Source organism: Lepeophtheirus salmonis, chromosome 3 (genome assembly GCF_016086655.4).
Source record: "Lepeophtheirus salmonis chromosome 3, UVic_Lsal_1.4, whole genome shotgun sequence".
Taxonomy (NCBI): Eukaryota; Metazoa; Arthropoda; class Copepoda; order Siphonostomatoida; family Caligidae; genus Lepeophtheirus; species Lepeophtheirus salmonis.
The window spans coordinates 43,832,502-43,845,966 of NC_052133.2; the positions used below are offsets into that span (position 1 = coordinate 43,832,502).

Sequence of the window (13,465 nt, forward strand, 5' to 3'; positions counted from 1 at the left end):
AGCTGTGGATTTTTGAATTTTTTGGAAAAAAATTTAATGGTTTGTGAATAGTTGTGGATTTTTGAAATTTTTTAACAAAAATTTTAATTTTTGAGAAAAGCCATGGGTTTTGAAATTTTTTTCCGATTTTTTTACTTTTTGTAAACAACTGTAGATTTTGTAAATTTTTCTCCCTAAAAATTATTTTTTTGATATAGCTGTGAATTTTGATTTTTCCCAAAAAAATTAAATTTTTGTGAATAGTTGTGAAAAAAATATTTTTGTGAATAGTTGTAGATTTTTGAACCTTTTTTCCCCAAAATATAATTTTTTGTGAATAGTTGTGGATTTGAGAGATTTTAAAAATATGAAACTGTAGGTAGAATATTTTAGTTTTTTTTTTTTCGTCTCCCTTCTAATATAACCTGTGGATCGCATTCTGATAGTCAAAAGGGTATTTTTTAAAAACTATTATTTAAAATATTAAAGAATCGGAATCACCATTATAATAATTTTACTAGAATCACATTTTTCAGAATCGACATTTTTTTTTTTAATCGTCCCATCACTAGTTATAACACAAGATACATAAATGTTTAAAGTACATTCAGGAAATTCAAAATGAATCATACCTCTTCTGACTATTATATTATTATGTAGATACTGAAATGTGATCCTTATTTTTTCATTTAAATATTTATCATTGAGTTGTGAACTTGTATGTATTTAAAAGAAAAAGAGAAGATTAAACAACTTGGCTTAACATTGTGAGTTAAATTATTCATACGAAACAACATGCAAAGATGTTATATAATTTTCAATCAATGCATTTAAATCTATCATGATATATTTAGGGGAGCTTGGGGTACTTAACATAGAGACTAGATATAGAGCAACCAAGTTTTTATTGAGGAGGTTGTGATCGAATTTATTCTATAATAATCTATAATTTTATTCCTCCTTCTTTTTTCTTGATTTTCAAAGAATTCAAGGATTTGTTGAAAAGTACGTCCAAATTCCGAGAGATGGCGTAACTGGCGCGTATCCAGGTTATGTTTAGTTATTAGCATTCCTTGGAAGACCACACACTAACTTTCAGGCAGATCGGTCTATTTCTTTCTGTTTGGAATTCGTATGAGTCGAGTTTTAGGTTACTACTCCAGAAATCATAGATAAAATTCAGGAAATGGTGATGAACAACAGAAGAGGGAAAGAACGTGAGTTTGTTAGTCCTTCGGAATATCAAGTTCGAACCCTATTTGTTATTTATTGTCTTTTATTTACTTTTAGATCATGACGTAGGGATTTATTTTAAATAGATAGTAAGGTACCTTGTGTTTTTACGAGTTGGTATATTTTAATAGTCATAGTATGTACATCCTTTTAAATGTAATCCCTTACAGAATATATGTTTTAGTGTATGATTGTACCCCCGATTCAAAGGTGTTCTGATTGACTTTACTCCGGTCCGTTGCTTCCGTCTGTTGGTGGTGTTCGTAGAACATTACACTATTTCCATTAATTTTGAGACAATACTCCTGAAGTGTGAGATGGTGTATTGTCGGGATGGAAAAGTACTTTTTTGTAGGCCAATTATGGGGTTTTTTCTTGCAGCTCCGTTTTCAAACAGTCCAATAACGATGAATCATATGTACCTGTAATAGTTTAACCCTTTTACAGATATTTGATGAGGATTATTCCTTAGCAATTAGTCATAACCTTTCCGCCCGATTCCTCGATTCAAACGAATGCCGAACAGACAGAAATAGACAAATTTGACTGAAAGTTGGTGTGTGTTATTCCAAGAGATGTTAATATTAAAAAAAACACCTCGATATACGCCAGTAGTCCCACCTCTTGGAGATTGCAAAGACTTTTCAAACGACCCTCGTATATACAGTGTGTTAAGATCAAAAAATTTCAAGAATAATAAAATTGTCAATGAGGGCACATTTTTCGGCGGATTTACTTGAAAATTCGCTTGAATTGTATATATAGATGTTGAAAAAGAGCTATTTGATGTATCTGCGTCCAGCATAAATTACCGTTCTGTATTCGGGCCTGGAAGGAGGAACGTGAAAAAGAGTCGCCACCAGACAGCTGCATCATAACAAAATCGCTGGTGCATAAAGAATATCAATAAAACAAAATATGTCTGTCTGTATGTATCTATGTTTAAAACAAGTCATTTTAGAGTGTAGATACTTGATCTAATAAATAATAGTACAATCAAGCGCACACTTTCATATTTCCAAAACAAATAAAATGAAATAGCCATAGCTCATGGACAGCGCGCTCGGGCGTTATTTTCTTGACCTTGATGTGTGTAAGTTCGCGCCCCGGTGATTTCTAAAAGAAATAAATTTACAATATGTATATGGATTTCACCAAAAGATTCCTAGATTAGTTGGAGTAATTGTAATTCTATAGTGTTTACTTATACTTAATCAGTGCAACTCCATCGAACCAATTAAAGGAACATTAAAAGAAGAGGAAGTGTATTTTTATAGATTTGTCTAAAAACGGCAAGACGTTCTATAGTCAAAGAGCTGGGCATATGGGTGAGTGCAGGCTGAGGGAAAGAGATATATTGATTAAAATTTATTTTTTAAATCAGATGCTTGGTTATGTTATGGTTTTGGAGGATAGAGTACGACACGTTTCGGATCTGGAAATGAGAACCTTCTATGTTTCAAATAACACTCGAGGAGAGTTAATACAAAAATATTTGGGTACATTCTATAACTTTGCCCGAAAGTCAAACTTTCTGCTACTATATCGAAATTGAAGATAGCGAAAGTGGAAAGTTGATATTCAATCCTTGTAATAATAAGGAAATCAATTTACAAAACGACGAGTATATTATTGGAGTAAGAGGAGAGAGATACTGGAGTCCATCCATGGGTTGAGGAATGAGACTGTAGAAGATCACATCTCATTAAGTAAAGCACTACGACTTTATAATGTAATTACCACGAACCATTACAGTATAATTGAGGGATGAACGTGATAGGTATCATGGAGAGGAAATTTTTTGGTATCAAGCCTATTAACTCCTAACTCTACGGCATCATTTTCGTGCGCTATTAACTTTCCTTTGAGCTTGGATTTTTCGCATTTCATTATGTGAAACAATCATAATTCTCGTTTAAAACCCTATTGAGTTTTAAGGCGATCACTTGTGCCCTGCATCTACAGAATAAGTGGTGCCGGAGGTTAAACAGTTTCTATATCTGAAGGACTCGAAGAGGACTTTGAAAAGGATCTAAGACAACGTCGTCTCTAATACAGAATAGACATGAGGAGACGGCAGGGAAAGTTAAACGGAGAGAGAGAGAGAGTTACCGAGTGGTGCATTAAAATCTGAACACTATAAATTTTAAACTTAAACAAGATATAATTTATAAATTAACAATAGAATTTCAACAAAATTTGTTCATCGCATTACATCGTGGGCTTGAGGGGATTGGTCTTGGCTGGTTTCTTTAGCTCTTCCGGGTCCAGTTTGGCCTTTTTGACAGATCCCTTCTTTCTCTCTGACGTTTTGGACTTGCCGACGGCATAGACAGTGGTCCTGGAGACGCCCAGCTGTTTGGAATGAAAGATTGAAAATTCGTCGATCACGTTCAAGTGTAATTTTCTCAACTTGTACGTATGCTAGAGAGCTCATGTTTATTTTGTTTTGTAACTAATTGTTGATGCTTAAAAATATCGCAATTTGAATTTATTTTAATCGCTCAATCTTCATTAATTATTGAATTAGTAAGTGTTCAGTTTTCAATGGACCACCCGGTACTGATGATCGACTGATTTATTAGGGCTACAATCATACAATGATAAAATGTAATGAGTGTACTGACTACTGAAATAAAAAAGGATTACGCACTAGTATAAATGTAAGTAAAAGGTTCTTAATTGATTATAACGATTCCCTACGTCATTTAATCAAAATAAATACAATGAGACAAAGGCTCGAGACTCCACTTGAATTTGCAGTATAAGGACTATTTTCTACCTCTTGTACTTGACCCAAAAGCTGTCCTCAGTCTCCCTAACTATTATATTAGTCTCACAATAAGTTTTTGATGAATATTATGCATGTTCCCTCCATAACGTTTTTGGAGAGATCTGACTCATAATGAGGTGGCGATCAAGACAACGAACTATATCTTATATTTATATAAGTATAACATAATTTGAAGTTATTGTATAAAAACAATTTATGTGTATTAAACTGCATTTAAATAGACATAATTGAACTTTGACGAGAGTGACTCAGCCCCTCAAGTAAATGATCCTAATGCATCTAATCATTGAAATATGAAGCTTATCATCATTTGAATAATTGCATTTATATTGGTATATCTATTTTTCTATAGTCTATAAAATTATATATTTCGTTCTCAAACTACTGTTTTACATTAAGTTAAATAATTTATTAATTGAATTTTATAGTATCATATCAGGGGAAACAGCAAGATTATATATATATATATTTTTGTGTTTTTTTTGTTGTTTTTTTTGGGGCGGAGTTGCTTAATTTTTGGAATTTTCTTTAAAAAAAATCCTAAGATTATTATTTTTTAATTTTAAATCTAAAAAATCTACAGTTGTTCACAAACAATTATTTTTTTTGAACAAAAATTTAAAAAAATCCAGAGTTTTTGACAGAAAATTAATTTTTTTCAAAAAAATTTAAAAAATAATATTCAAAATATTAAATTTTGGGAAAACATTTTTCAAAAATTTATAACTTTTACAGAAAATTAAACTTTTTTTGAAAAAAACATTTAAAAATGAAATTTTAATATGAATTTTTTCGAAAAAAAAATCGAAAATCCACAGCTATACACACAATTTTTTCGAAAATCGAAAATTAAATTTCAATCTGCAAACTACGCCTATGGATGTAGCATTGCCAAAATTTGACAATCTGTGCGAATCGAATGTAAAAGTCGTACCTCACGGCGTTACTTCGCTAGCTCAGTGTACTTATTGTCAGCTGTTGATATTTCTTCTTCTTTTTTCATAACTGGTATTGGCAAAAGAAACCCCTTGGATTCACTAATGTTTTTCTGTCTCCATGAGTGACTACAAACCATAACATCCAAGGTTAAAAGTTTTCAAACTACATATTATGATGAAATCCTGATATTTCCCTGAACAAGTCCTATTTCTATAAATAAATAAAATACAAACATACACATTTATGGGGAGCATTGTGAAATATGTCAAAAACAAGGACTATCCCCTTCGTTGTGTATGCTTTCTAAAAAAGGGGAACAAACAGACCTTTATTTGATATGCTGATATTAAAATCAAACGTTTTTTTGGAGGAATCTGTTTATAGTTGTTTCTAGGATTTTACAATCTTAAATTTTATGATTCACTTACTTTGTAAATGATAATATTTCATAAATCTCTTGTTAAACGAACAATAAAACTACTCATTCGAAACAGACACATATAGAATAACACATATGCCCAGTATAGAGCATCCTTATATTTCAAGTCAAGATATTAGGCACAAGGCTTTATATAAGATGATTTTTAAAAACATTTTTTATGAATGGACAATGTGAAGATTTATTATGACATTTAATAAACGTCAGGTTCTACATATATTCCTCATTGAAGTTTTTTTTTTTTTAAATAAAAAGTCCGGTCCGGTATCAGTCCTTTATATGAAATTAAAAATCGAGATCTGTAGGTAAAGATAGAATGGATACACATTTTCTCGGATGTTGGTCGGTTCAGATCTTTAAATATAAATATTCGAGTAAATTTCGGGTACCAAAACTTTCGAATCCAGTTCAAAACCAAAATTAAACATAAAATTTTATGATTATGATATTCAAATTTTGTAATTTGGTAAGATAGGTTCCGGATTAATTTCGTAACCCGTAGTGTATGTGAATAGGTTTAGTAAAAGATGGTCTAGATGGATTGATATGACGTCACTGCCTGATATATTGTTTGGATACGTCGTTACCTTAATTGTATTATGCAACATTTCCTCCGAAAATAAATTGAAAAAAGGCCCAAAATCTATTGGTAGTCAATTCTTTAGAACAGAAGAATTATTATTCAATAATTGTTAGGAATTGTTCATAAATTAAAAGGAGTTAATTCTGATTCAACGAATGAGCATTTAGACACAGTTCAGACTTGTTATTTTTGGTTTTTGTTGCAGTTGGATCTGGCTACGGAATTCAAAAATGTGGAACCTGTAAGCACTAAAAAGATTACATTATTAGTAGGAGTGGTAATGAAGAATATTAAAATTATGAATATATGGGTTAGAAATAACATCAAATGTATTTTTTATTCTTAAAATGTATATATCAATGAATACTTAACCTTTCAAATTATTTTTGTTGCAAATAAAAAATGAAACAGACCAACAAAACGTCTGTTTAATATCATATTCAACATAAATGTGTCAAATTGCAACTTGTTTTAACTCTGCATGGTACGCCTGTTGGTAAGTGTACCCGACAGTAGACCCTTTAAATAGGTAATTAGTAATTTTATAAAAAAATATATATATTTTAAAAATCATTTTTTCTTCATATGAAACGTTTTTACTTGATAAAATTATGTTCCAGTAGAAAAAAATTAAAACATTTATTGGTTAAATATAACAATATTAATTATTTAGTAACGGGATCCCGCTCAATGATAATTTTTGGGAAATGAGAAGCCCAAATATCTACATCAAATGAATTTGAAGAAGGGATCTGTGTAAAGAAAAAACTAAGTTTCCCGATTAGAAAAGAAAAAAAAAATTGTTGATGGCTTGGGTCTTTCTTGTTTTTGTTCATTATTTTATCAGTCCTGAGTGTGTTAACATCTCCTCTAAAAAAATCTCGCTAATTTGATGTTTAAATTGATTTGAAAATAGATCATAAAATAAATATAATTATAATATTTTCCCTCCACTAATTATATTTTAAATGTAGAGGGTTTTCCCTTAATAGCAGAAATTCATTTTCTCCCCCAAAAAATCATATAACAAGCAGCTGATATTAGCAATCGTCTTAATTCATTTATACCATAAATCGTATTTACTTTTTAGTTGGTCTGGTTTTTTTTTAAATTGATACTCTGAAGAATGGATTTTCTTTTCCAACGCAGTTGCCATTATTAATTAACTCTTTAGGAGTGAACTTCCTTTATTAATTCATTCAATTATATTCCAAACCTGATTGGACATTAGTGTATGATCATTAAAGAAAAGATGTGTAAGGTTGAGGATCTGTTGGGTGAGTTATAACTCTAAGTCCTTGTTGGACTCAAAGTGGAACTGAGGACCGACAACGGAGTAATTTTGGCGATATTCTTGTTTATTTCCTTGTCACAGCTGATCTACAGAAAGTCATAACAACTAAAGACAAAACATTCGTCAAATTGTGAGGATTACCAACTTGATTTTACGTTTCTTTCTTTTTTTTTTTTAACATGCCCAAAATAAACACGATTTTCATCATCAAACACATTTCTCGCTCCCGCCTTCTCCTCGAGCTCTACCAAAAATCCTGTCTCTACCCATTATTAATTTTGTACATATATTAATCCTATCATTTTTTTTTAAACAAATTCAATGAAAAACAAATATTTGTATGTTTAACATTGGTGAAGTATACGTTCTAGTATATGTAATTAATTAATGAATCATGTTTGACAATAAAAACATATTATCCATCAAATGTGGACATTATATTCTTGTTTGTATATTATGAGGTTAATAACAGTCTCATGAAATCTTTATCTACCTACTCATCTTCAAAATTAAGTGAAACTCCTACGCTGTACCTTGTAAATGTTGGCAATGTCCAACAAATGAACTTATTATTAATATCTTATTTCATCGTTATTCATGTTCGATACATATGAACTGGGAGTTCATCTCTCGGTATCCTGGGATCCCATTTCCCCGGGATTTATCGTGGAAATTTTGCATTTAACTATTTCATAATATAAGTTCTGGCACTAGTAAAATTGCTCAAGGGGAAATTTGTCTGAGGTGGAACAAATAATTTTTTGTTCCAAATATGGATTTTGGAACAAAATGTGAAGAAAGAAAACAACGGATAATTTTAATTTCGACGTCTATACTACTAGAACGGAATCGTTGGAAGTACCACTTTGCTGTTGCATTCAATACTGCATTGCGTTTATAAAAACAAGAATTGTTTGCCCTTCTGTAAATTAAGCCTTTTAATTATTAAAGGAAATTAAGGAAATACATTTGTCTTTAACACAAAACTTTATTGTTTCAGCTAATTTGATGAGTTTTATAGGTTTAGTTATAAGTAACTTCGTATGTTTAAAAAAATTAAAAATCAGGCTATTTGGTGACAATATCCTGCCTCAGCAAATTTTCCTTTGGGCAATTTTCTTAGTAGCATAAGTTCCACACAATTATTTTCTAATTCAATTCTTATTCGATTCACAAATGTATTTTTTGACTATGTTGGTACACATCTCCACAACGTATGCATCGGTAGTTTGTTTTGGTCAGCTACAAAGGTTAGATGTCTTTTGGTGTGCTCAGTGATTTTCTACTATTAGTGTTGGATTTAGCAGCAATGGTGGCTTCCAGGCGGCGGTCACGGAAGGATTGACACCCGCTGTGAATGTAGTCCTCTGTTATGGCGTCGCAGTGCTGGCTGATAGTGGCTTTGAGGGCCTCGGTGTTTGGATGGATGATGGACATTACAGGCTTTTCCCTTGATATGCACCCAAAAGGTGTATTCGAGGCGCCCGCATAAGAGTTGTAAGGGGGCCAAAAGCGTCCAAAAATAGTTCAATAGAACTCCAAGGACTCATTCAAAAGAGTCTTGACACGGAGGAGATGGGTTTCTTTCATTGTTGGTGTCAAAAGTGGCCTTTCCACCCACCTTTTACGATAGCTATATGGACAATCTGGTATGAAACATGATCTCTTACAGGGACTTGAGGGGAGTGGCATGGTCTTTTTTCTTTAACTCTTCGGGGTCCAGTTTGCCCCTTTGATTTCCTCTACAACGTTTCAGACTTGCCGACGGTGTAGAAGGTGGTCTTGGAGACGCCCAACTGGTTGTAGTGCGCGTCTCCAGAAATTATTCGATCACGTCAATGAAATATTTGCTGGACATTTGCTTGCTTCACGTAAAGAGAAGGAAGACGAGTCGTTGGATCAATTTCTGCAAGCCTTGAAAATAAAGTATCATTTTCTGGACTTATACGTAAGCAAGAGAACTCAAGTTTTCTTTGTTACTAATTGTTTATGCTTTGGTATATCTAAATATGAATTAAATTCCATCACTCAATCTTTATTAATTATTGAAGTAGTAAGTGTTCTTACTTCAATGGAACATTCTGGTATCTACTGTTGAAAAAAAAAAAAAATGAAAGACAAAATTAATATATGAAGAAAATTCTTTCAAAACTTTTGAAGGATTGTGTACTCTTCAAAATTTAGCTTTTTAGAAAAATAAACAATATTTAAAAGGTTTTTGATTTTTTCTGTCCATTTTTTTTTAATGCTCCATTAATTGGAAATTAGATGGAGATGCTCTGATTAAGTAAAGTAAACATTATAGTATTGGATTTACTCCATCTGACCAAGGAATCTTTTGGGTGAGATCCAAATACATATAGTATATTTCTTTCTCCAGGAATCAACGGGCGCGTACTTAAACACGTCAAGTTCAAGAGAATAACACCCGAGCGTGCTGTCCATGAGCTATGGCGATTCAATTTTTTTTCTTTTCAATAGTATAAAATCGCGTAGAACACCACAAGATGTCTAATCTTTTTTTCTGTCAAAAAAATATTAAAAAAAATAGCTGACATTGTCAATAACCGCTGTGGAAATGTTTACCAACATAATATTAAAAAAAATTGTGAATCGAATTTTATTGAATTCAAAATTGTAAAATTACAGTTTCCTATTTATGAGACCTGAACCCAAAAAATAAATTTTTCATAAAATAACACTTTTTTATTTTTGGTTGTGGGTCGAAGTGGATAACGGAATTCACAAAAGACGAATCTGGGGCCTCTAAACAAAGCATTAATTGCACTATTTTTTTCTATAACGAAATACATCTTTATTTTTTATATCTTAGAGTATTTGCAAAGATAATTTATAAAAAACTTTTCTATGGGGTGAAAAAATGAGAACCATTTTACAAAATGTTTTAAAACAATATGAAGGCGTGCAAAAACAATAAAACAAGACAGGGTCAAACAAAAAAATCATTTATGACGGTGTTTTTAACTAATTATTTTGAAACAAATTTATATTTTCTGTTAAATGTGTTTGTGTGGATTTAAATTTATGTACAAAACGTTTAAAACTTTTGTTGTAGTAAAACTGATTTCATCTTCATTATGACCATTCAGGAGTAGCTAGTAGTTATTTCCTCCAATGTAAAAGTTCTGTACGAGTTGCAACTTGTATAAACACATTGTACAAGTTGCTATTCCTTCGTCTTAAAATCTAATATTTAATTACATCATGGATAATTCTAATTACCAACTATACATTAATACTATCATATCATTTTGATACATTAAAATTACATGTGTATTATTTAATTATGAGTAATTCAACTGTGGGCCTTTGAACTTTGTAATGACACAGAATATTTATGTTTGAGTAATTTGTATTAAAATAGTCCAAAATAGTTGCAAGATCTTCATTCCAAGTACTTAAATTCTCCATCACATTTTTCTGTTGCAAGGTGCAAGTTTAGTGACTAGATTAAAGCTTAAAAAGGATAAAAAGAAATACTTTAATTACATAATATTTATTATTTACTAACGGGATCCCGTCATTGTCAATTTGGTTCCCAGGATCCTGCTGAAAAACATTTTTCGGGGTAATGAGAAAACCTACATTGAACAAATCAATCTTTTATATTCAAAAAGGTTCTCTTTTATCAGTATTGTGAGTAATTCAAACGTTGCTACATTATTTGGCACAATGATATCTCCAAAAAAAATCAACGACTATTCCATGTTGTATTTTTATGATAGTTGTCATTTTTTTTATATGGTATCTGAAGGTTCTTATTATGTAGTGTTCGGAACATTGATTGATTGAACTTGAATTAGTTGTTGTTGTTAAGCTGTAAAATACTTTCTACTATGATACGATGTTACCTCACTAGCAAAAAAATTTACTCTCTGTTTTGTTGTCAGATGTCCATTTTTCTACTGCACCCCCTCTCCCTTTATTAGAGTTTTGAATGTTGATAGGGTAAATTTGAATGAATTTTTTGTTTAACTGAGAAAAATTCCTATGAACATTCTTAATTAATAAACAAAAGTTGAACTCCAGAGTATATTATTTTATAATAACGTCAACTCTTACTTCCTTCAATCTAAATTCTAAAAGGATGTTCCATTAAGGGAATTAGGGCATTTCATTAAGTGACCCTGATTAAAGTATTCATTGAGCTTATACAAATAGACTTGATGAAGTGAAACATCTGTTCTTTTGCAAATTAATATTACTAATTGTCGTGAAAAAGTCTATAAAAAGTCAACTTTATTTCACTTAAGAGCAATCTAGTGGATAAAGAATAGAGTATATATGTATGGATATATGAAAATAAGTCACCGGGTTCATAAATAGGAAGTTTAAAATACAGGGAGCATTGCATAAAATGAATTAAATCTTACAGGAGTTTAGTTTCACTCATATTAAAGAAGAAAAGTGGAAGTACTTTATGTAAAATTTAAAATATGAATGGGACTTTAGTTGAAGTTTATCAGGAAGCTAAAGTACTCATTGGCTCATGTTGCGTCTTGACGAGGGAGAGACACAAACTTATTTATAATAGGAGAGATCCAGGATGACCGAGAGAAATGAGGAGAAGAAATGACGTGGAGGAATGAAACTACACTGTTTATATGTTCATGTGTATTCCAACTATACTCTAATATATTTACAAAAGACGAGACTATTTATAATACGTAAAACTCAGTACTTATAATACATAGACGAATATACAAGAAGATAAAAACCAGAAAGGACATATTAAATACATAACATCACCCCCCAAGCACCAAATCCATGGCGGTGCTTAAACAGGTTCCTCTCCATGAACAGCAGCCTATAGATCCGCTCCATCCATGTCCAGGCGAGGACAAAACATTCTTCCTTGTACTGCAAAAAAGTTTATCTCCATAGACGTGCCGTGCTCTCAGCACGCGCACCGGAGAAAGGAGGACAATACTCCTCATAAAGGTTTTAAGGACCCGAGCACCTTGCTCGTCCCTGGGAGAAATAACATTCACCCTTGTTGAAGTTTTAAGGACCCGAGCACCCTGCTCGTCCCTGGGAGAAATAACATTCACCCTTGTTGAGGTTTTAAGGACCCGAGCACCCTGCTCGTCCCTGGGAGACATCTTGTTCGATGTACCCTCATCCAACTCGGGATGATCCAGAAGAGAGACCGTTCCACATCCATTAGCCAATGAATAAGGTGGAGAGATCCAGGATGACCGGGAAGATGAGAGGAAGAAGGACGTGGAGGAATGAAACTACACACTGTTTATATGATCATGTGTATTCTAACTATACTCCAATATATTTACAAAAGACGAGACTATTTATAATACGTAAAACTCAGTACTTATAATACATAGACGAATATACAAGAAGATAAAAACCAGAAAGGACATATTAAATACATAACAGCTCATCAAATCACTTTTTATTATAATTTTTTATTCTTGAGGAGAGAATGTTTAAGTTTTTGATTGAGTAGTTTTGTATGAGTGTGCTCATGAAAAACGGGTAGTAACACCCATGTTTTGTTTGGGAGTTTTCTTCTATATTATTAAAGCAAAATTTGAATGTTCTTCGACGCCTAATAACTCCAGACATTGCCAGGTACTACCACTGGTTATTAAAAATACCAATTATTTATTTGGGAAGAAAGCTACAATGCCGTCTGAAGGATTTTTTTTTTTGGGAGGGGCTTGTTTTTTGGATTAAAAAACAAAAACTTGCAAAATTAAATTTTGCATATTAAATTTTTGGAAAAAAATTGAAGAAATTAAATTTTTTGGGAAAAAAAAAATTGAAAAATTAAATTTGTAGGAAACAAATTTAATTGCAAGAAAATTAGAAAAATTAAATTTTTAGTAACAAAATTTAAGATATTAAATTTTTTGGAAAAAAATTTGTTAAATCCATAGCTATTCACAAAAAATTAAATTTTTGGAAAAAAAAAGTCAAAAACTAAATTTAAAATATTAAATTTTTTGGAAATTTTTTTTCAAAAATTCACAACCTTCACAAAAAATTAAATTTGTATCAAAATTTGTTTCTTAAATTATATTTTCTTGTAAAAATAACAAAATCCTTAATTTGGGGGGAAGGGGGTCTACAGCCCTTGCAGTCCACCCCTTGCGGACTCCTCTGAACTACAAACTAAATTTTGGTCTTTTTTTCTGTTCATTTGGAGATGAGAGGTTGCAAGAT

The 13,465-nt window shown here is 31.5% G+C and overlaps 1 long non-coding RNA gene across 1 annotated transcript; it reads left to right on the forward strand.

Annotated features, from left to right (window-relative positions):
- The first annotated feature begins 617 nt into the window (after positions 1–617).
- On the forward strand, positions 618–4,417 carry LOC139905014 (uncharacterized). Its single transcript, XR_011779437.1, has 3 exons — positions 618–746; positions 964–2,540; positions 2,597–4,417. It is a non-coding gene; the product is annotated as an uncharacterized lncRNA (long non-coding RNA).
- Positions 4,418–13,465: the final 9,048 nt, after the last annotated feature.